Source organism: Dromiciops gliroides, chromosome 2 (assembly GCF_019393635.1).
Source record: "Dromiciops gliroides isolate mDroGli1 chromosome 2, mDroGli1.pri, whole genome shotgun sequence".
Classification (NCBI taxonomy): Eukaryota; Metazoa; Chordata; class Mammalia; order Microbiotheria; family Microbiotheriidae; genus Dromiciops; species Dromiciops gliroides.
The window spans coordinates 103076790-103099101 of NC_057862.1; the positions used below are offsets into that span (position 1 = coordinate 103076790).

General features: G+C 41.1%; 1 pseudogene; it reads right to left on the bottom strand.

Moving 5' to 3' along the window:
* Positions 1-15773: 15773 nt before the first annotated feature.
* On the bottom strand, positions 15774-15872 carry LOC122745008 (annotated as a pseudogene).
* Positions 15873-22312: the final 6440 nt, after the last annotated feature.

A 22312-nucleotide genomic window follows, 5' to 3' on the forward strand; every position in this document is an offset into this window, starting at 1 on the left:
GGGTTATAACAATAGCACCTGCCTGAGGGGGTTGTTGAGGTGACCAAATGATATATGTGTGTGTGTGTGTGTGTGCGCACACGCGCGCGTGTGTATGCATGTATATGTGTATATATGCATGTGTGTATGTATAGGTATATGTTTATGTATGTATGTGTGTATATGCATGTATGTGTGTATATGTATATGAGTGTATATATGTATATATATGTGTATAGTGCTTTGTAAGCCTTCAAAGCACTAAATAAATGTTAGCTATTATGTGCCAGGTACTAGGGATACAAAAATGGAAAAATCCTAGCCTTCAAGAAGCCAACATTGGCAAAATATTAAAGTGAACCCATGATTTCAATAATGCAAATCTTCTTCCAATGATTCTAATTGAAATTCATCCATGCTTGCTCACACAATTCTCTTTCCTATTCCCCATGATGGGGAATCCAATCAGTGTGTTGGGGACCTTCCTCACTTCCTCCTGACATCATGATGACACCAGTGGAGTGTGTGGCTTCTCCTTCAGTTGTCCCTCACAGTGCATCAGTGGTCTTTATAGCTCTTGCCGTGTGACCAGCCCATTTTCTTTCTAACGTAATCTCTCCCTCATGAGCTCCTTTACTCTGTTTTGATTTTGCAGTTCTTTATGTGTTACAGGACTCATACCTTTCATGTGCTTTTTAACTTCCTTCTCTGTGTTACTCATTTTTAATTCTTCACAGGCAATAACGTTCTATGATTTGCAGCCATACAGGAAGACTGGTGGAATATTGGGTATTAAGATGAACTTTTGCTTCAGGGAGAAGTTCAGGGTTATTAAAGGAGCTTTGTAATTTCCAAATGGCAATCTAGCCAAATTTCCTCTTCTTCTTTAATTCCGATCCTAGATTATCCATGTACAGCATCTGGACAAGATATATACTAATGGATGAGCTCTATAGGTATGCCATAAACTGGACAATAGGCATTCTTCCTCTACTTATTTTTTCCTGTGATGATTGGGCTGAACTCTTTTAATTTGGCTTCGTTCTTTTCCAGAAATATGTACAGCCTTCCAAGGCTTGATGTAACCAATAGCTTTCATTCTATAGGGTATGTGTGTATGTGTGTTCAGTCATTTTCAGTCAGGTCCGACTCTTTGTGACTCTATTTGGAGTTTTCTTGGCAAAGATACTATAATGGTTTGCCAATTCCTTCTCCAGTTTATTTTACAGTTGAGGAAACTGAGGCAAACAAGGTGAAATTACTTGCTCAGAGTCACAGAGCTAGTCAGTATCTGAGGCCTGATTTGAACTTAGGAAGATGAATCTTCCTGACTCTAAGCCCAGAACTGTATCCACTGTATCACCTAGCCACCCCACATTCTTTTTTTTTTTTTTTTTTGGTGAGGCAATTGGGGTTAAGCGACTTGCCTAGGGTCACACAGCTAGTAAGTGTTAAGTGTCTGAGGCTGGATTTGAACTCAGCTCCTCCTGAATCCAGGGCTAGTGTTCTATCCACTGCACCACCTAGCTGCCCTGCCACCCCACATTCTATAGGGACATAAAGATAATATGGACAGATATGAGCAAATTCAAAATAGAAGTAATTTCAGGAGGAAGAGGGCACTAGGAGGGATCTGGCTGGGTCTCATGGAGCATTTGGCATTTGAGCTGAGGCTTGAAGAGAGCCAGAAGTTTTAAGAATTAGAGGAGTAAGAAATAGGGAGTGTATTCCAGGCATGGGGCAGCTTGTGGGGGATCAACAAGAAACCAGCTGAACTGGAAAATGAAGGGAAATAATGTGAAACAAATCTAGGTTGGAGTCAGCTTGCAAAGGACTTCAAATGCTGGACACTAGAGCTTGTATTAGCAACAGAAGGTGCCTAGGGTTTCTTGAACCAGAGGCTAAAATGCTCAGGCCTGTACTTTAGGGACATCGTCTTGGCAACTGGATTCAAAAGAAGAGATTGGGGGCAGGGAGGTAAAACAGGAGGCTATTGTGATAATAGTCCAGACTATGAAAGATGAAAATTTGCACTGAGGTTGGTGGCTTGTGTGAGTGAAGAGAAGGGAGTAGATGACAGGTCATAGAGGTAAAATAGAAAGGTCTTGAAAACTCATGGGTGAGGAGAGTGAGAGAGATTAAGGGATGATCCTGAGGTTACATCCCTTGGGAAGTAGAAGGGTGGTGGTGCCCTTAGCAGAAATAGGAGAAGTTTTATGGGGAAAGAAAAGTTCTTTTTTGGATATGCTAAGTATGAGATGCCTGTGGCGTCTCCTGGTGGAGACACCCTACAAATAACTCAGGACAGAAATGTAGGAATGAGAAAAGGGTTGAATGTGTAGACTTGGGAGACATCTGAGGAGTGATGGTAATTGGAACTCATGAGAGTTGATTCGGCCAGGGCTTCTTAAATCTTTTCCACTTGCAACCCCTTTTCGTTCAATATATTTTTATGCAACCATGGGTATATAGGTATGTAAAATAGATGTACATTTTCCCGGTGCCAAATTTTTCATGACCCCCACATTCAGTTACTCAATGCCATATGGGGTCTCCACCCACAGTTTAAGAAGCTAGGGATGGGGGCAGCTAGGCGGTGCAGTGGATAAAGCACCAACCCTGGATTCAGGAGGACCTGAGTTCAAATCTGACCTCAGACACTTGACACTTACTAGCTGTGTGACTCTGGGCAAGTGACTTAACCCTTATTGCCCTGCAAAAAAAGAAGCAGCAGCAGCAGCAGCAGCAGCTAGGGATTAGATCACTGAAGAAGAGGGGCCCTGGTTTTGAAATCCAACTCTGTTACTTATTATATGTATGGCCTTGGACAAGTTATTTTCCTTCTCTAGAACATCATTTCTTCATCTGAGTTCATATAAGCTTGTTGGACTAGGTGATTACTATGATTTCCACATATGGTCCCATTATTATCTCCTCTTTATAGCTTGAAGTTAAAGGAATAAAGGACTAATACTGGAATTTCAGGCATCATACAAAAGGGAGGGAAGATTTTGGGGGCAGAGGTGGAGAATAGTAGGATATTTCCTGGGCCCCTGGACTCATACCATTTAGGCAATTGTTTATTTTTTCTTCATGTAAAACTAGACCCATAACTGAATACTGGTGATATGAAGTCATCTCACTCTTCCGCCTCAAAACCTCTTCCTTCTCTGCATTTCCTTATTTCTCTGAATGGTAACAACATTCTTCTAGTTACCCAGGCTCAAAACCACAGATTCATCTTTCTCTCTTTCCTCACCTTATCAGTCATTACATCTCCATCTCTCTCAGATCCACCTTCCTCTAATTACTTCTAACCATTCTTCCAGGCCTACTTCAAGTCTCCACTTGGCAATCTCTCTCTTCTCTAGATACTTGTAGCTCTTTTTGTCTTTACCATTCATTTGGCATTTAGCACATGTGCCCTTATAGTTATTTTAGTTAAGGCAAAATTTATACTAAAACACGGCTCTTGACTCTCAGCTAGGATTTTATCCCTTAGATCAATGGTCTCCAAATTTGTTTGGTAATACACCCTTACCATGGAGAAATTTTTCAGAAGGCACCCCCAATATATACATATTCATTCATAAATTATTTATATATTAAATATATTATGAACATTATAAAACATATATAAAATAGAACTTTTAAATGAATGAGACGCAGATAAAATATTTAAAATATTTTTATTTTATATATTAACACAAAAACTCTTTTTTGTTCTCACTATAAGCCATGTGATTAAATGTGCTTTGTAATTTTTGAAACTTCCCTCTGTGTGTGTGTGTGTGTGTGTGTGTGTGTGTGTGTGTAAGACAGACTTGCCAATAATTTTTCATTAGTTATTCAGTTTATTTGGTCAAAGTAGCTAGCCAAAAGAAGGTGAATTTATTTGGGGGGGATATATTTTAAAATTTAATACATAATATTATAATCAATTAATAGTTCATTAACAGTCAATGACCATAATAGTTTTCAGCAAGAGTCACATTTCTATGTATATTTACCTATAAAATGCAAAAATAAGTAAGAATGAATTGTCTGTGATTTACACTCAGCAGGAATATCAATCTATTCCCCTTTCTACTTAATGGAGAGTATTAGACTTCAATGTCTTATTTGGATATCTTGGGGTGTGTGTGTGTGTGTGTGTGTGTGTGTTTTAATGAGCTTGAGGACAAGAAGGTCAGTTTGGCAGTAACAAAGGACACAGGAAGGGAAGTAATATAGAATAAGGTCAGTCATAAAGGGAGCTTGGATCCAGATTGTGAACCATTTTCAGTGCCAAACAGAAAAGTTTTTATTTGATCCTAGGGTCAATAGAGACTCTGTCCAGTGGGAGGAAGAGGGATAGGATGATCCTTGTGCTTTGGTAAATCACTTTGGCAGGTTCATGAAGGATGGAAGGATGGGCCGGGATTGGGGAGAGCCTTGAGGCAGGGAAATGAATTAGGAAGCCATTTTCTGAGTCCAGGCAAGAGGTAATAAGGTCCTGAATCAGAGAGAAGAGAGAAAAGGGGATTCTTCTCTCTCCTCTCTCTCTCTCCACATATGTGTGTGTGTGTGTGTGTATATATGGATATATGTATGTGTATATATATATCTTTGTATGTATACACACACATATATGAGATGGGGAGATAGAAAGGACAAGATTTAGCAAATGATTGGTTATATGAATTAAAGTGAACAGTCTAAGTTGTGAAGTTGGCTGAATGAAATAATACTGTTGTCCAGGAGAGAAATATGGAAGTTCTGGGTTCTGAGCTCTGTTATGCAGATCATAACCCACTTATGCCTCCTCACCCTATATGACTCAGTCAATCCTCCCAGAATAAAAAGGAGAGGGGAAGGGGAGCAGGGATTTTATTCAATGGTTACTGCCCAGGTAATCTGGGAAGCCAGGAGTAGGTATGCTGAGTAGGAGTGAATATTCCTAATGGCATGTATATCTGCTGTTGAGGGTTTTCTGGATCACTGTTAGGTTCTAAGTGCTTTAAAGGGCTAACACCCACCCAAAAAGGGGTGAGTTTGGAAGCTTACTTCCATGCAAGCAGGTGGAATAGGGGAGATTTGACACTAAAATGTGAAGGGTAGGTGTGGTTGTATTGGAGACAATCCCCACAACTGGCCATAATGGGAAGGGTTGAATATGATCCATCTTCCCACCTTCTGATTGATCATGTAATCCTTGGAGTCACATCATGAGGACTGAGGCCCTCGTTTTGGAGACGACTGCCTTAGATAAAGAGATGGGTAAGAGAGATGCCAAGATTCAACAGAAATTTTATTAGAGGTTGCTTGCAAAACTCACTAAGAAGGTCTTCTCAGGGACCTTCCAATAATGATAATTCAAAGTGAATTGATTTGTCCAGCACATTACTCAATTTTCTTCCAATGGGTATGAAAATCACAGAAAAGACAGAGAAAGCTTCTGGTGAGACTCATTTTCTTAGATTTTTTGTTTATAGAAAGCACTGGGGTGGGGCAGCTAGTGGCACAGTGGATAGAGCACCAGCCCTGGATTCAGGAATACCTGAGTTCAAATCCGGCCTCAGACACTTAACATTAGCTGTGTGACCCTGGGCAAGTCACTTAACCCCAATTGCCTCACTTAAAAAAAAAAAAAAAAGAAAGCACTGAGGACCAAACCAAAGGATCTTTCTTCTCCAACCACTTTATGTCAGCCAGAAGGTCTGTCTCTTAATTGGCTGTTTAAAGATTTTTATGATTTCCAAGGGTAGATGGCAGGGAGATGGATATTCTAAATAGTGGGAATATCATGAGCAATACTGCACAGGCAAAGAAATACAGGTTATACTTGAGAAATAGTAAAGAAGATTCCATTATTTAGAACTAGCAGGATCTTAATTGATCAGCGAATCCAACCCCTCATTTTCCAAATGAAGAAACTGAGGCATAGAGAGTTGAGGCAACTCGCTGAGTTAGAGCAAGTGGTAGAGCTGAGATGCAAAAGCCAGTCTTTGACTTAAAAACCAAGGCTCATTCCAAGTAACTACAGGTTGATTGGAGCATTGGGTACCAGTAGGAGAGAAATGAACAAGAGTGACAGGACTTTTGTGTCAACACAAGCCTAACTCCCAAAGTTTCATGCTGAGGAAATGCTATTTTGCCTCTCTGGGTAGCTTCAGTTTGGGTATCTGCCCTCAGGTTCCTGGTACCGGATTTATCAAAAATTGAGTGGGTGGAAGAGGAAAAAAGAGCCCAGAGGATAGGGACTCAATGAAGGGGAAGAGGCAAGGAACAGAAGGAGAGGAGGAGGTGAAAACTGTGGCATAGCAACTCATGAGATAAAAGACAGGAACTGGATGACTGAAAATGTCAACTGTGATCTGTACTTATTTATTTATTTTTATTTACTTAGTGGGTTGACTTAAGATATGGGAAGGATGTATGAAGGGTAGAGAGCTTTGAGAGGGGGAGGAAAGTTGGCTTTGTGGATAACAAATACCATATGGAGATGCCTTCTTTTTCTTAAAATGCTCCTTCCATTTAGAGCTGACTTTATCCAACCCACTCCCCCTTCCTGCAGCCTCAGAATGAAAATGTTGGTACTATTCACAAGTTGATTTCTGTTTTGATTTCAGAGCCAACAAAACAATTTCAAACAGTCAAACTGGCTTTTTAAGAGATTCCCTTTGGGGGGTGGGGTGGAAGGGAAGGGAATGGTATGAATAAAATGCTCATTCCTTTTACTCATAATGAATATAAGGGTTTCCACTTGTCCTTGGCAGTGGAAGGAAGACTGAGATATTAGGGATTTCTAAGTGACCTGGACATCCCTGGACATAGACTAGATGATACCCAGGTTCCCTGAAATTGGCTCTTAAAGAACAAAGGGACTATCTTGAATCAATCAACATTTTTATATCACACACTTGAGATGTTCCTAGTCCTGTACTAACTAAGCATTGTGGGAGATATAAAAGAAGAATAAAACATAGCTTTTCCCCCAAGAAGCTTACAATTTATTTGGGGAGACTAATTTAATAAGACTATTAGAAGTATTAAGTGCAAAACTGGGTGTTTTGGAGTCTGAAGAATATTTTGATTAGTGATACAGAAAGATCTCAGGCTAGAATAGTAGGCACAATGATGAACTTTTTTTAAAATTTTTTTTTTATTTTAGTGAGGCAATTGGGGTTAAGTGACTTGCCCAGGGTCACACAGCTAGTAAGTGTTAAGTGTCTGAGGCCGGATTTGAACTCAGGTACTCCTGACTCCAGGGCCGGAGCTCTATCCACTACTCCACCTAGCTGCCCCCAATGATGAACTTTAAGAGGGATAAATGGAAAGTTCCACAATGAAGTCCAAAAAATGTATTGCTCAAGTGTAGCATGGGGAAGCATGACTGAATGGCAGAGAATAGATTATCTTTAAGGTCTTTTCCAGAGCTAAATTCTATGATTCTATTAGCTGTTTGAGGTTGGAAGTATGTGAAATAAGGGAAACTTTGACCTCTACGGGGATGTGAACCTGCAAATGTCACCTTTGTTAGCAGCCACTTGAAACTCACCTACCTACCCCACCCCCCAGTATGTGAAGTTAATCCGGTAGATTTTCTATTATATTTCAAATTAATTCTTCCTGTGATCTGCCCTGGATCAGAGTAAGATAGGCCTATTTTCTCGCCCCCCACCCCAACCTTAATAGTATTTTTTCCAGTACATGTTGATAGTTTTCAACATTCTTTTCTATAAGACTTTGAGTTCCAAACCTCCCTCCTCCCTCCCCTCTCTCTCTCTCTCTCTCTCTCTCTCTCCGATCTCTCTCGTCCTCTCTCTCTCTCTCTCTTTCTCTCTCTCCATTCCCTCCTCCTTCCCCAAGATGGTGAGCAATCACAATATAGGTTATATATGTACAATCACATTAAACACATTTCCACATTAGTTACATTGTGAAGGAAGAATCAAAACAAAAGGGAAAAACATAAAAAAATAAACAACAATAAAAAGTAAAAATAATATGGTTCGATCTGCATTCAGATTCCCAATTCTTTCTCTGGAGGTGGAGAGCATCCTCCATCTTGAGTCCCCTGGAATTGCCTTGGATCATTGCATTGCTGAGAAGAGCTAAGTCTATAGGCCTATTTTCTAGAACCTTCTGGCATCCTGATCCAAGGCAAAATGAGTCGCTTCCCTTCCCCAGCCAGCTCTTTCCCTCTATGTGGAGGGACTCCATTTCTGCTCTATTCTAGGAATGATTACTTATCTTTTTTGCAGAGCTGATCTCCCAATAAGCTAATTTCAGTTCCTCAGATGATCCATTTGTGGGAGTAAATTATAATCATTTCTTCAGGGGGCCTCTTACAGATACATCTCGATTCACAAATCTATTTCTGAGTGGCACAGTTAAAATGGGGGAATGAAGATTGAAGATGAGTGGAGGTTGGATGTTTGTTAGGATTACACACCAGAGTGTGCCTTGCTGAGGTGGAAGCTGAGTCACAGCCATCCTTAAGGTAAGGAATGATTATTCTGGGCTGCCAGCTAAAAGCTACTAGACTCAGAAGGTCACGGGGAGGGGAGACGCTGGTTCTGAAAAAGAACCTGAGGTTCTTACACATGTTGCAGGTATTGTTTCTTCCCCTTCTCCCTGAGTTAGCAAGGCAAAACGATTGAAATTTTTGATGCCTTGTACCGCCCCTCCCAGTAATCTCCCTTACCCCATCCTGCTCCTCCTTGTCCCTCCTTTTCAAGATGTCCTTGTTATTCCTGTAACGTGATGTCACATAGGTATAAACATTGGGGCAGAGGAGCAGTGCCAGCCACCTAGAATGATTCTGGGTTAGAGGGGGAGACATAGAGTGATTCCATAAGGTTCCTTCACAGGACCATTTGGGAAACCATTTTATTGAGGGGAATTATTTGGAGACCTTGAGGCACCTGCTTCTCCCTACATCTCTTTGGGGGAAAAATTGGAACTGGCGGGGGGGGGGTGGGGGGGGGGGGGAGAATCATGCACCTTTGAAAGAAGTGAGCAAGATGGCAAATCATCCAAAAAGCAATTCGAACCAGCATCACATGTTTTGATCCAACAGTTTGAGGCCCCATTTTGCAAGGAGATAACAGAACCACTTTTGCTCTCTTTAAGATGACCCTGGAATCTACACTCCTTATAGCAAAGCAGCTCTAGGCCTGCAATGAAGGTCCCAACCTTATCAGGTCTAAGTAGTTCCCAGGGGTCTCTATAGGGTGGGCATAGCCCCAGTGCTTTCTTTAATCTTTGGCTTCTATTTCCTTTCCCCTAGTATATCTTCCTCATGTGCTCAAGAATAAGAGAGATGTTTTGGGGACAGTCAGCCCCAATAGGAATGTCTTGTCCTTCTCCACTGGCTTTCGGAAGCTCAATTGTAGCTGTTTTCCACTGAACCCCTTCCAAAGCAGGCAGCAGCTTTTCTGTGAGGCAGAAGCACTGCCAGTGAGAGCAGATCATTACCTCGAGTGTTTTGCATGTGGTGCCTTCATTTAACACATCCCCAACACGGCATTTGCAGCCCTCTGTCACAGCACTGGGCCGCTGAATCTCACTCAATTCATCACCCCAGATCTTCCGCGTCTCGAAAGAGCCATTTATCTCCCCCGTTTCTGCCGGCTGAGCTGGGTGATCCTTCCCTCGTTGGTTCATAAAGCTTGTCCGCGTTGCTGTGGTTTTGCTACTTACAGGGAAGAGGCGTCTAAAGCAGCTTGCTCCCTGATGAAGCCTGTAGGAAGCCTGGACAACTGCACCTCTACTTCTAGGGTGTTGAACCTCTACTGAAGAACAGGCTCTAAATACCCAATGGGTTGTGGTGAGGTCTTGGATTCTAGCTCCTGAGCTTTCCTACTCAATAGTGTGCTTTCCTTCCTGACACTTTCCTAGAGCATTTTGCATCTCTCCTTTATCCTCTTGTACTACAGGGTCATAGATAGACTCATAGCTCAAGGGGCCTCACGGGGTATCAAGCCTAACTTCATAGTTGGCTAGTTGAGGAAAAGTGAGGCCAGAAGTAGGATTTGGACCCTCCCTGGGCAGTCAGGTAGTACTGGATAGAGTACTGAATACTGTCCCTGACTTCAAATCTTGACTCAGACTACTTACTAGCAGTGTAACCCTGAGCAAGTCACTAAACCCTGTTTGCCTCAGTTTTCCTCATCTGTAAAATGAGTCGGAGAAGGAAATGGCAAAACCATTCCAATATCTCTGCCAAGAAAACCCTAAATGAGGTTACAGAGAACTGGACATGACTGAACAACAACAAATCTTCCTCTGCCAACTCTCAAGAGTCAGATTCTAGTCCTGGCTTTGCCATGAACTTGCTGAGTGATGTTGTCTCCCTCAAACCCTACTAACCCATTTATATATATGTATAAAATATGTGTGTATATGTATATATGCATATATGTGTGTGTGTATATGTATATTACCATACAATATATACTTTTATATTTCAGTTCTTTCTCTGAAGGTGGGTAGCATTTTCCTTCATAAGTTCCTTCAGTTGATTTGAATGATCATGTTACTAAGAATAGCTTAGTCTTTCAGTTATTCTTCAATAATATTGCTGTTACTGTATACAACACTCTCTTGGTTCTGCTTGTTTCACTCTGCATTATTTTATGCAAGTCTTTCCATGTTTTTTTCTGAAAGCACCCTGCTCATTATTTCTTTCTTTCTTTTTTTTTTTTAGTGAGGCAATTGGGGTTAAGTGACTGTGCCCTGGGGCTCAACAGCTTAATAGTGTTAAGTGTCCTGCGGCCGGATTTGAACTCAGGATACTCCTGACTCCAGGGCCGTGCTTCTATCCACTTCGCCACCTAGCTGCCCCCTGCTCATTGATTTCTTACAGCACAGTAGAATCCCATCACAATCAGTTACCACAGCTTATTCAGCCATTTGCCAATTAATGGGCATCCCCTCAATTTCACCACAAAGGGAGCTGCTATAAATACTTCAGAACATATAGATTCTTTTCCTTTTTCCCTGATCACCTTGGGAAATAGACCTAGTAGTGGTATTGTTGGGTCAAAGGGGTATAAGCAGCTTTATAACTCTTGGGAATAATTCCAAATTGTTCTCCAAATGGGAAATGTATTCTAAGATATATTGGGCCTTTTGTACCCTCTTAAACAGTATACTACAGATAATTGAATTTCTTTTTGATGACTTAGGGATTATCAAAAGGGTAATAAATTATCGGATTGGTATAAAACTGTGATGTCCTCAGTGCCTACTGAGATACACATGCACACATATGTGTATATATGTACATGTATATGTGTATATACAAGTATACATACCTTATAATATATACACACACACACATAGACACAGACACACAGTCTACACCCTAGATTCTGCCTTACCTGTGATTCTTACCTTATCTGCCTTCCTTTAATACTTAGCTCAAATCTCACATCTCCAAGAAGCCTTTCCTGATATTCCTCAGCAGCTGATATCATTCCTTCTTCTTTTTTTTTTTTAACATTTGTTTTTTATTAGGGTTTTGGTTTGTGTTTGTTGAGGGGGCGGGGCAAGGAGGGTTAAGTGACTTGCCCAGGGGTCACACAGCTAGTATGTGTCAAGTACTGAGGCCAGATTTGAACTCAGGTCCTCCTGAATCCAAGGCCAGTGATTTATCTACTGTGTCAACTAGCTGCCCTAATGCCATCCCTTCTACAAAAGTACCTTCCCATCTGTGTCTTTAAATATACGTATATGGCCTATTTTATAAATTAGGTTTTCTCCTCCATTAGAATGCTAAGATCCTTCAGGGCAAGAATTGTTTTGTTGTCTTTTTCTTCTTATCGCACTGGGATACAAAGCACTGGGCATACTAATGCATGGCATCTGGTGTGCCTTTAATAAGTGGTTGTTGGGGCAGCTAGGGTGGCACTGTGGATAGAGCATGGGCCTGGAGTCAGAGTACCTGAGTTCAAATCCAGCCTCAGACACTTAACATTTACTAGCTGTGTGACCCTGGGCAAGTCACTTAACCCCAATTGCCTCACTAAAAAAAAAAAGTGGTTGTTGATTCCTTGATTACCCTCATATTTCTTTTCTTCCTTATTTTTCTGCCTGTGTTATGATATAGACAGATGAGGGATTATGAAATCCTCTTTATAACCCTTAAAGCATTTAGCACAGGATTAGGTGTATAATAAGCTTCTTGTATTCCTAGAAACTGAAACTACAGAGCTTAGTTATTCTTTTTTTTTTAGTGAGGCAATTGGGGTTAAGTGACTTGCCCAGGGTCACACAGCTAGTGAGTGTTAAGTGTCTGAGGTCGGATTTGAACTCAGATACTCCTGACTCCAGGGCCCATGCTCTATCCATTGCGCCACCTAGCTGCCCTGAGCTTAGTTATTCTGATAAAGAAACCTAATTCTTCCAGAGAGGTGGTAAGACGGAACTGTTTAACTACCTTTTGTCATTGTTCCCAGACCCAAGAGCAACTTAAGTCCCTGAAGAACTAGCCTGTGGCAAAGTCGACATTCTCCACCAATTCATTGCTTTAAAAAAATTATGATATTATCACATACCTATTATGCAGAACTTGTGCTGGCTGTGGCTGTTGGAGATTACAAAGTAAAACAAGATCCGGTCCCTGTTATTAAGGGAGTTTACAAGATACCAAGTCATCAATCAATAATTTATTAAGCACCTCATGTGCCAGGCCCTGGAGACACAGAGAAAAAAATGGAACAGGTCTTGCTCTCATAGAGGATACATTCTACAGGAATAGATAGATAACACAGACATATAAAGTATAGATTAAAAATTAATAGGTTTTTTCCCGGGGATAGGGGTGGGGAGGGGAAGGGATGTGCAAGCAGTTGAGGTTATGTAAAAAGGACATAGGAAGGTGTTTTTCTTTTAGGAAATGAGGGGTTTTAAGTGGTTGTGGTAAGGAGGGAGGAATTTCAGCTTGTGGAAAAGCACAGAATCCCAGCAGAGGTCTTCCTGGCTTGAGGCCCGCTCCATCTACTCTGCCATGCTGCCTTCCCCCACTTCCTCCTCCTCACCCCCTGCCTCCACTCTACTCCCTATCTGTGTCTCTCAGCATCTACAGAAAGACAGGGACACTGGCCTCTTTGTTGCTCAGCCCACACCATACTCCATCTCCCAATTCTGGCTGTCCTTCATGCCTGTAACCCTAGCCTTCCCTTTTCTAGTCCTCCCTGATCGCAGTGTCCTTCCCCTGAAATGATCTCCAATTTGCCCTGTGTATTCCCTGTTTGTACATAGCTGTTTGCATGTTGTATTCTTCTGCCTTTCTTTGTATCCCGAGCACTTAACACACTGCCTAGAACATAGTAGGAGCTTAACAAATGCTTGTTGACAAATTAAATACAGAATAAACCTAAGGTAGTTAGGGAGACCATTAGCAGGTGAGGGTATCAGGAGAGGTTTCCTGCAGATGGCAATGCTTCAGCTGTGTCTTGAAGGAAGAGAAAGGTTCTGTAAGGTGGAGATTAGAAGAGATTACATTTCAGGCATGGTAAATAGCTAATACAAAGACAGGGAGATGGGAAAGGGAGTATTGTATGTGTGAGTCAGAGAAAAAGCCAGTTTGGTGGGATTCTGCAGAGTAGGGAGAAGAAATATGTACATTTATTAAGAGGCTGGAGAGATAGTTTGAGGCCAAGTTGTGAAGGGTTTTAAAAGCCAAATATAGGCATTTTTCTTCCTAGAGGCAGTAGGGAGCCTGACATTGGTTTATGGTGGTCCTTAGGTAGGTATCATTCAATAAAGAATTACACTCTCACACACAGTCCAGTTAGAATTAAGGTGGTCTTTTATTTGGTGCTAGGGAGAGACCGAGTAGAAAATTAAAGACTTTACCCCTCGAAGGGGGGCTTACAAACATTCTCCTCAATGATGTATAGTGAGCATAACCAACAGAACATTGTGCACAGGGACAGCAATGTTGTTTAATGAAGAACTGTGAATGACTTGACTTTTCTTCTTCTTTTTTTTTTTGGTGTGGGACAATGGGGGTTAAGTGACTTGCCCAGGGTCACACAGCTAGAACGTGTCAAGTGTCTGAGACCAGATTTGAACTCAGGTCCTCCTGAATCCAGGGCCAGTGCTTTATCCACTTTGCCACCTAGCTGTCCCCTGACTTGACTATTCGCAACAATACAATGATCCAAGATAATCCCAAAGGACTAATGATGAAACATATTATCCACCTCCAAAGAACTGATATTGATGGAACAGACTGAAGCAAGCTATTTTTCATTTTCTTTCATTTTTAAAAAATCAACTTTTCTTGTACAAAATGACAAATATAAAAATATTTTACACAATCTGATTGCTGCCTCAGGGAGGGTCGAGGGGAGGGAGGGAAAAAGGATAAAAATTGGAACCCAAAACTATAAATAAAAATGCTTATCACAGAAACATTGTCCTCCTAGAACAGAAAGCAAAAGAAGATATAGAGGATGGATGGGGTGTCCACTTGAAAACTGGAAAGTTCCCATTTTGGGATGGGGTGGGGAAAGCTTGGATGCTTGTCATATTCCAGAGGGTCAAGGGAGATATTTTTAAAATGATGGTCCTGACCTCTGGGGTTATCTCTGTCTCCTAGCTCTGGTCAGGTAGTAGCCATGCCTAACTGACTTTCCTGCTATAGAATTTTTTCTCCTCTTACTTCTTTTTTTCTTCTTTTTCTTTTTTTCGGTGAGGCAATGGGGGTTAAGTGACTTGCCCAGGGTCACACAGCTAGTAAGTGTCAAGTGTCTGAGGCCAAATTTGAACTCAGGTACTTCTAAATCCAGGGCCGGTGCTTTATCCACTGCGCCACCTAGCTGCCCCGCCCCTTACTTCTTAGGTGTGTCTGTCTTGGTATCTTGTTGGTCAAATCTAAACTTTAATCCTTTGATTCCTTGATATGTCTGTCCTGTTATCTGGTCATCTTTGGTTTTGCTTTTCACAGAAGAAACTTCTGATTTATCCTAAGCCCCATGTCAGAGCCTTTGTAATTTACCAAGTAGGCTAGGGACATGGTCAGGCATGTGCTTTAGGGAAATCATTTTGGCAGCTGTCTGAAGGATGGATTGTATCCAGGAAAGACTTGAGGCACAGACACCAATTACCTCCAGGTGAGAGGTAACCAGGGCCTGAAGGAGGGTGGTGACTGTGTGAGTAAAACATACATAACTAAACACATGAAAAATTAAACAAGAGTTAAATAAGACATGGCAAAAATACACAGGGCATTACAATAAATGTGAATCATTGCTGAAATGAGTGATAGAGATAAGTGCTATGAAAGCTCAAAAGAGGAAGAGATTCTTGTGGGTTAGAAAGGTTCAGGGAAGACTTCAAGGAGGGAGTGGAGCATTAACTGGACCCTGAAGGATGCTAGACTTTGGATTGGCAGAGGGGAATACTACGATTCCAACAGGGAACAAGATAAGCAGGGACCTGGATGTAGGAATGTAGACTATGGATGGGGATGAGAGGGGGACCTGAGAGAATTTTTCCAAATGTTTTAGAAATACGAGGGTGACGTGGAATTATTGACCACTCGATCTGGAATGACCTTTAGAACATCATCTAGGGGGCAGCTAGGTGGCACAGTAGATAAAGCACCTGCCCTAGATTCAGGAGGATCTGAGTTCAAATCCAACCTCAGATACTTGACACTTACTAGCTGTGTGACCCTGGGCAAGTCACTTAACCCTCATTGCCCAGCAAAAAAAAAAAAAAAAAGAACATCATCTAATGTGGACCTCCTTCCCTTCAATTTTTGTGTTTTAAAACACTTTTTATGCATGCCTTTAAAAAATGTGGAATACTTTACGAATCTGCATGTCGTCTTTGTGCAGGGGCCATGTTAATCTCAGTATCTTCCACTTTTAGTATAGATGCTGTTGAAGCAAGTGTATGGAAGCCTTTTTTGTATCACGCTCATTCCAAGGCTCTCTCTCTACTTCCCATCTATCTATTTTCTTTTGTCTTTCTTTCACAATATGTTCTCCCCCCCCCCCACACCTTTTTTTTGTTGGTGGGGCAATGAGGGTTAAGTGACTAGCCCAGGGTCACACAGCTAACAAGTATCAAGTGTCTGAGGCTGGATTTGGACTCAGCTCCTCCTGAATCTAGGACCAATGCTTTATCCACTGTGCCACCTACCTGTCCCTATTTATTTTCTTTTGGCCAGGTAAAAGGGACCTTTTCTTACTTCCATTCTTACCTAGCCTTAATCACTGAATGGATGTTGCCTCAGGCAAACTGAGACCTGTTAGCTTAAAAGGCCAAGGTCTCCCACTGCATCCTGGGCCATCCCCAGTCGTCCTGATATCCATCTTGCCACTGGACACAGATGGCTCTGGAGGAGAGAATAAGGCTGGTGACTTTGCACAACCCTCCCTCACTTAACTCCAATTTACTGCAAGGCATGACATCACCTCCCTGATATCATGGTCCTCTTTGAGAACAAAGGTCACAACAACAACAACAACAACAGTATTTCTAGATATTATATTCCCCTGTACTATTAAATGAACCCTCTCTTATAACAAAGAAAAACAAGTGAAACCGACCAACACACCAACCAAATCTTATAGTGTATGTAGCATTCTGTACCCACAGTCCCTCACCTCTCTACCAAAAGAAGAAAGGTACTTTCTGTTGTGCAATGCTTTTCTCCTTCCCTGCTGGGAACCCAGAACATCTAAAAATTTGAGAGAGGTGCTAGTGCACTAATCATTTTCTTCAAATTTCCCCCTATGCACCAGAGACTTTAGTCAGCTTTGGTTTAGCAACTTTAGCACTAAAGATGAGAGTCATAACTTTCACTTCTCTTCACATTTGCATTTAGGTCCATTTAGCTTTGTTACTGTGTATTTTTTTTTCTTAAGCTTGTTAACCTATGCTGACACATATCCAGGCTCTGGAGTTCTAGACACAGGAGTCAGCACACTAGGCCAAATCAAGTCCCTGCAAAGTTTTGAGAACTATGTAGAATATGGTCAGCATCTGCTTTCCAGGTGAAAACGACAAAAGCAGCTTCACATTTATATGGTGCTTGAAGATTTGCAAAATACTTTCCTCATAAATAACCCATTTTATAGAAAAGGAAACAGAGATTTGGAAAGATTAAGTGATTTGTCCCAAGGTCAGCTAGAAAGCATCAGAGATGGGTAGAACACCTATCTTCTTAGTCTAAGACAAGCTTTTTTTTTTCTCTGTGCCATGCCTACCTCTTAACTATACCATGATGTCTCAGGGCCCACTTCTGAAAAAAATTCTAAATTTGTCTGGGATGCTGGGGTAGTTTGGGGGGAGGGGGAGGAAGGAGGAAGCAGGTGGCAGAAGAGAACAGCTGATATAGGGAAAGCCCTGCCCTCCTATTCTGTCTCTGAAAGTGGCCATCAGCAGATGACTCAGGAGATGGTAAACAAGCCTGAGCCTCTTTGGTTTAATTAGCTGAGTGGGCAGGAAGAAAAGAAGTGAGAGGAGCATGTTTTATTTATTGTTTTAAAAGAAGAGGCTTAGTAATGCTCTTGGTGAAAGGAGTCTAGAGCCAGTACATGCAGGACGGGCATCACAGGTGTTCAAAGTGGAAATCCTCATGGAGTGGGGTCCAAATATCATTCCTCTCTTTCCCAGCTCTGGTCCACAGACCCAGGGAAAGGGAAACCGATTTAGGAGAGCTGCTGAAATTTGCAGAAGGAAACTTGATTAATAGGACAGAGCCCAAAGAAGAAAAGGGACTGCAGGATGTCAAAGTTCCTACCTTTTCTCCTATGGTACAAGGAGAAATGTAGTCTCTATTTCCACTCTTTTCAAGTTCCAAACCCTGGCCCTGCTCACCTTGCTCTTAGCTGATGAACTTATTCCCTACTTTAACTGGGAATTTCATACCTAAATGTCTGTTTTTTCTTCCTATTTTCTTCTCCTTCCTTATTATTTTATTTTTTAATCATAAAAGTATTTTATTATTTTTCAGTTGCATGTAAAAAGTTTTCAAATTTGTTTAAAAAATAAAATTAAATAAAAAAATTTGTTTTCATAAGATTTTTAGTTCCAAATTTTTCTCTCACCCTCCCTGCCCTCCCCCCTCCCCAAGAGTGAAAGTGACCTGATATCAGCTATATATGTACAATCACATTAAACACATTTCTGCATTAGTCATGTTGTGAAAGAAGAATCAGAAAACAAGGGGAAAACCTCAAAAAAGAAAAAAAAACAACCACCAAAAAGTAGCAACAGTATGGTTCAATCTTTATTGAGAACCCACAGTTCTTTTTTTTTTTTTTTTTTTTTTAGTAAGGCAATTGGGGTTAAGTGACTTGCCCAGGGTCACACAGCTAGTAAGTGTTAAGTGTCTGAGGCCAGATTTGAACTCAGGTACTCCTGAATCCAGGGCCGGTGCTCTATCCACTGTGCCATCTAGCTGCCCCCTACAGTTCTTTTTTTCTGGATGTGGAGAACATTTTCCATCATGAATTCTTTGGAACTGTCTCAGTCATTGCACTACTGAAAAAAGCCAAGTCTATCACAGTTGATCATCCCACAATGTTGTTGTTACTGTGTACAATGTTCTCCTGGTTCTGCTCACTTCACTCAGCATCAGTCCACTTAAGTCTTTCCAGGTTTTTCTGAAATCTGTCTGCCCATCATTTCTTACAGCACAATAGTATTCCATTACATTCATATACCAGAACTTGTTCAGCCATTCCCCAATTGATGGGCATCCCCTTGATTTCCAATTCTTTGCCACTACCAAGAGAGCTGCTATAAATATGTTTGTACATGTGGGTCCTTTTCCTTTTTCTATGATCTCTTTGGGATAAAGACTCAGCAGTGGTATTACTGGGTCAAAGTGTATGCACAGTCCTATAGCCCTTTGGGCATAATTCCAAGTTACTCTCCAGAATGGCTGGAATCAGTTCACAGCTCCACCAACAATGCATTAGTATTCCAATTTTTCCACAGATTCTCCAACATTTATTATTTTCCTTTTTTGTCATATTAGTCAATCTGATAGAGTTGTTTTAATTTGCATTTCTCTAATCAATAGTGACTTAGAGCATTTTTTCATGTGGTAGTAGATAGCTTTGATTTCTTCATCTGAAAACTGCCTGTTCATATCCTTTGACCATTTCTCAATTGGGCTTCCCTAATAAGTTTGATCCAGCCTTTTCTCTTAGGAATCTTCGATCTCTCCTACTTGACTGTTGATTGTACAAATTTGTTACAAAGGTTTTATTTTTCTCAATTTGGAAGTTGGGAAGGGAGAGAAAAGCTAGGGATGGGGTTGTTCTACCCTCCCCTCAAAAAACATAAAAGTTATTGAAACATATTTTTGAAATATACAAAAGGCCAGAAGGAGTCACAGATAAGTAGGACAACTTTGAAAGTAACATGTTGAAATTTATTATGTACTTTAAAAGCAAGCTGTACATAAAAGAAATTTGTAGTTTCATTTATAACCCTCTCTTATCCTGTGGTTTATACAGAAGTGCTCATTTTAATTGATTTTTGTTAAGTGTGGTATAAATAACTACAACAAATAAAGTGCATAAAGGCGAGTATTTGTAATAAGCCTAGAAAGGTAGGTTGGAGCCATACTGTGAAGGGCCTAAGCTTTTTGAGCTGTAGGGTGACACAGTTAGACTTTACATCACTTAAAGCCTTTTCTCAATCTTGATCCTCCAACCTCTTTCAAGCATTCAACAGTGACTTCATTGTGAAACACCCCCTCAGCTCCTGTGACATTGTGCTATCCCATCTCCTCCTACCTCTGTCTCTACTTCTTCCCTAGCTCTGATGCTGCCTTTTTCTTTTTTGCTCCCCTAAATGTGAGCATTCTATTCTTGGTCCTCGTCTTTTCTTCCTTTGTGTGAAGCCTGAATGGATGATAAAAACATTACTCTGGCTAGTACATGGTGCTTCCATCTGTCACTGTCAGGCAGTTGGAGTCTTTTAAATTGTTCATTAAATGTTTTCTTTATTTCCCATTTCAATATTAATGCTGTAACTTCTTGTCGTTGATCCTTTCCCTTTGCCATGCTACATAGGATTGTGCCATATTCTCATGAAATGTTTCTGTATTCTAATTGACTGAAGATCCCTTAAGTGTAGGTGAGGGCACACCCTCTTATGGGTGGTGACACCAACCCATTCACATTTTATCTAACACAATTCTGATCCAAGTCTTTGGGTAAATTCTCTATAGAGGTATCCACTCAACATGCTGGAAGCCTTCCTCTGGTTCTTTTAATGTAGTTCTGTGCAGGAATAAAATAATTCAACAGAAACTCTGAGCTCTCTATAACTTGCAGATTGGTCAGCTTGGCTGACATGCCAATTTTCTTCGTGGTGGGGAATATGATAGAGGGGCTGAATTTTTTTGTTTGTTTTTTGTTTTTTTGTTTTTGCAGGGCAATGGGGGTTAAGTGATTTGCCCAGGGTCACCCAGCTAGTAAGTGTCAAGTGTCTGAGGCCAGATTTGAACTCAGGTCCTCCTGAATCCAAAGCCAGTGCTTTATCCACTGTGCCACCTAGCTGCCCCTGAATTTTTAAATAATCACTGACCTCAGGCTCTAGCTGTGGGCAGAGAGTGGGCCTGGCACATCAGTTATCAAATAGCAAGTATTTATTAAGTGTCTAGTGTGTGCCATTCACTGGGCTAGAGACTGGGAATGCAACAAAATGCTCTAAAAAGAATTAAATAATGCCTGTTTACAAAGAGCTTGTGTTCTAACGTTGACTTCTGGACAATAAATAAGAGTTGACTCAAAACAACAGCTCACCACTTCCTCTTCTATTCAGTAACCTTACCTCAAATTACCCAGTGATCTGTATTCATCAAGACATATTTTCTGTTTCTTTCTTTCTTTCTTTCTTAAAAAGAAAATCCTTCTGATTCCATTACTTATAAGACTTCCACATGAAACTCACTTAAAACTTTTCCCTTTTCAAGGGATATAGATGTGTATAGGGGATATGCTGTGTGTACTATGTTTCTATGCCATCTTCCCATTATTATGCATAAAAAATAGCTAATATTTATATAGTGCTTTAAGGCTTGTGAAATGCTTTACAAATATTATCTCATTGAATCCTCACAAGCCTGAGAAGTACGTGCTATTATTATTCCTATTTCACAGATGAGGAAATTGAGACCCAGAGAGGTTAAATTACTCAACCACAGTTACACAGCTAGTGAGTATATGGAAAAGCATTCAAACCTAGGTCTTTCTCATTCCAAATCCAACACTCCACCCACTGTGCCACTTTTCCTGCCGCTAAATCAGTAGGGTTAGACTGCACTGTAGACTCCTCAGTTATCTCTGGCTAACCATTCCAGAGTGTCACAAGATTTTTAGTCCAAGGTTTTCTTTACATCTACTCAAATTCCTTCCTTTCAGAGGGTCCCCTGTGAGAGAATTATTAATAATAGGGGTTTGGGGACTCCCAGAGGTTACCGCTGAGAGAGCCTGGCCTGACCTTTCTTAAGGCCGGCCCAGAGTCAGGAAGTTACCTCACTCAAAACCACACCCACCTGAAAGCCTTGTTCCTGCCAGAGGATCTGTTCTCTGGGCTCTGACATCAGCACAACTGTGTCAAACCACCCTCAAATCCAGTGAACCAATAGATTTGAAAGATGCTAGCCAATTAGCTTTAAGCAGAGTGTAAGGGTGGCCTCTCTTCCTTCCCTCAGAGAGCTTATGCTCACTGATTTCTCTCTTGGCCCTGGAACTTGGTGAGAGCAGATGTGGTCCATTTTCTCTCTCTTCTCCTAGACCCTAGCTAGGCTATCCTATCTTTCAGAGCCATGTGCACTCTCTTTACTAATGTTTAATATGCTTGGGGCAGCTAGGTGGTGCAGTGGATAGAGCACCAGCCCTGGATTCAGAAGGACCTGAGTTCAAATCCGGCCTCAGACACTTAACACGTACTAGCTGTGTGACCCTGGGCAAGTCACTTAACCCGAATTGCCTCACCAAAAAAATTTTTAATATGCTCTAATTAAATGCTTAATGCCCCAAAACTGGTGTAGTAGTTTCTAATTTCTAAGTAACAAATATATAATAACCCCCAGCTAATTTTCCCTTGACTTGGAACAATTATAGGGACAATCCATAAGTTTTATTTGCCACAGTCCTTAGTAGGACTATGATCCATGTCTCCTAAATATACCATCTTTTTCTCGTCTGGATACAGCCAGACCCTCAGTGTCTCCTACTAGCTCTGTTTTCTTCCAGAGGTCATTAAAAAAAAAAATTAAAACACCTTCAGTGGTTTTCTTTGCTTTGGTATTTGGGGCCATTCAGAAATTCTCTTCACTTTCACATAATACTTGGCAGCA